Genomic DNA, 2,873 nt, shown 5'->3' with positions numbered 1-2,873 from the left:
AATCCTTGAAATCTTTACTTGTAAATTGTGGACCATTGTCCGAGTACAAGATTTCCGGCACTCCTTGTTCCTCAAATATCGTCTTAATACTTCTAATAACGGATATTGATGAGGCGGACGGAAGGCGTCGTACGAAGGGGTTTCGGCTGTACTGATCTGCCACAAGCAGATATTCTTTCCCTGCCAATGTGAACAAGTCTGTGCTGACGTACTGCCAGGGGTACGTAGGGGTTTTGTGCTGGAGTATTGATTCGGGCAGGATACTGGCTTGGTATTTCTGGCATGTGTGGCATTCTCGGACTATATCTTCTATGTCCTTATTTAACCCTATCCAGTACACCGCTGACCGCACTCGTAACCTCGTTCTCTCTACTCCTTGGTGTGAAGCATGCAGCTCTTCCAGTATGCCTCTTTGCAACGAGGCTGGGATAATGATTCTCTGGCTCTTGAGTAGAATTCCATCCTGGACCCCAATCTCATCTCTGAAATTCCAGAATGGCAGGAGAATTCCTGGGCAGTCAGCCCGGTTGGAAGGCCAGCTGGTCAATACCATGCTTACAAGTTGCTTAAGGAGTGGATCCTGGGATGTTTCCACTCTTATATCTTCAACTCTCGTCGGCGCAAAGTTGAGGTATGAGATCATGCTATGGACGTTGAGATCGATCCCTTCAATGTGCCCACTGGGTCTGGTTGCTACTCGTGACAAGCAGTCTGCAATTGGAACTGTTTTTCCTGGGGTATATTTTACAGTAAAATCATATCCCTCGACCTTCAATAACATTCTAGCCAGTCTTGGGGGTGCTTATGCTAGGTTTTTCAATGCTATCGACTCCAATGGCTTGTGATCCGTATGAATTGTCGTTTTGTGGCCCCAAACGTAACTGTGAAATTTCTCCAGGCCAAAGACGATAGCCAACATCTCCCTCTCTATGTTTGAGTAGCGTGTTTCTGGTCCGGAAAGTGCTTTGCTCGCGAATGCTACTGGTCTGTCGTTTTGTAGCAGAGCCGCGCCTATACCCATTGAAGACGCATCTACCTGTAGCACTATTGGTTCTTTAGGGTCGAAGTATCGGAGTGTCGTATGATTTCCGATCTCTTTTTTGATTTCTTTGAATGCCTGTTGCTCCTGTGAAGACCATGTGAAGTCATTCTTCTTCGATGTTGACTCACGTAGGGGTTTTGTCAGTGTCGCGAGTCGTGGAGAGAATTTGTTCAAGTAGTTCACCAGGCCTAGGAAGCTGGTGAGCTGCTTTGCATCCTCGGGGGGTTGCATCTGTGTGATCGCCTCTATTTTCCGGGGATCTGGCTTGACACCGTCTCTTGAGATTATGTGGCCGTAGAAAGGGATTTCGGAGGTTTTCACCACAAATTTCTCTGAATTAAACCTGCAGTTTCTTTCCCTTGCTCTAAACATTAGCTGCCTCAGTGCCTTGTCATGGTCACTGCCGTCTTCCTCGAATCCGTACACTACTATGTCGTCGCATATGGATAGGACATTTTCGAGGTCTCCGAAGTTTTCCTGCATGGCTCTTTGTAACTCATCTTGGGCAGATTTGACTCCCATGGGGTACCTGTTGTACATGTATCTGCCATGTGGGGTAATGAATGTTGTGAGACGTCTCGACTTTTCGTCCAGTTTCAAATGCCAGTAGTCGAACTTGATATCGACTTTTGTGAACCATCTAGCGTTGTCTAGTTCCGCAGTGATGTCTTCGAATGTCGGAGTCGCATAGTGTGGTCTGTGCACTGCTTTATTTAAGTCTCGGGGGTCGAGGCATAGCCTGACCGATCCGTTCCTTTTAGTGGTACAGACGAATGAGTTTACCCAGGGCGTCGGGTCCTTTACAGGGGAAATTATTCCCTGGGCCTCTAAGGAGTCCAACTCCAATTTCAACTTTCCTTTTAGGGATATTGGGACTCGACGTGGTGGGTGGACAACTGGTGGTACTTCGGGGTTGTAATGGATGGTGTGTTCACCTGGCAGACAACCAATGGAGTCGAATACGTCTGGAAATTCCTCAATGATTTTCCTCCTTTCTCCAAGGTTTCCCATCGTACATGGTTCCTGCACGGGGACCGGTTTCATGTCGTGCGGGGGAGTAGGCCGGGATGCTTTGTCCGTCACATGAGTTGTGTCCGTTTTTATAGCCAAGTTAAGGGTGACTAGCCCTAATTCTCTTGATGTTTGGAGTCCTATTAGTATAGGGTCTCTTGATTTCACCACGTGAAAGGTCGCTTTAACGAACTTGTCGCGGAATCTGACCCCTAAACGACAGGTCCCTTCTTGGTCTATCGTTGAGCCTCCAAACGCAATTAGCCTTATAGCTGATTTTTCCAGTGGTACTCCTTTCAGTTCCTTGAATACCTGTTTAGGTAACAGGTTGCTCATTGCACCTGTGTCGATTTTCGCGTCAACCTCTATTTGGGCTTTGCTGTTGCCTATCTTCAGTTTTGTGAAAGCTTCTGTGGTCGCTAACGGTAATTCCTTTACTGTGTGAAAGTACAGCTCCTCTGTGGAACTGTCGTCGTTGCTACCCATATGTGCTGCTGCCATGTGGATTTTATTCTTATTATATTTCCTCTGTGGCTGGAATGACTGTCTGCGTGTGTGTCCCTCGTCTCCCATTTTAGAGTGGCAAACTTTAGCAAAGTGTCCCTTTTTATTGCATTTTAGGCAGTTTAGCTGGGCATTTATATTGATGGTGTTTTGTGCCACAATTACCACATGTGGTAGGTCCACTGGGCTGTCTGGCTCTAACTGCGAGTGTAGAGCTGTCTTCTACTGCTGTTGTACGTAATGCTTCCATTTGTTTACACGTGGCTTCTTCTGTCTCGACGATTCCGAGTGCTTTCTCGATCGTGAGATCGCTTCC

The sequence above is a fragment of the Euprymna scolopes genome, chromosome 27, assembly GCF_053919585.1.
Source record: "Euprymna scolopes isolate OS-2025 chromosome 27, ASM5391958v1, whole genome shotgun sequence".
Taxonomy (NCBI): domain Eukaryota; kingdom Metazoa; phylum Mollusca; class Cephalopoda; order Sepiida; family Sepiolidae; genus Euprymna; species Euprymna scolopes.
The sequence above is the reverse complement of the archived record's forward strand: the minus strand, read 5'-3'. Positions refer to the sequence as shown.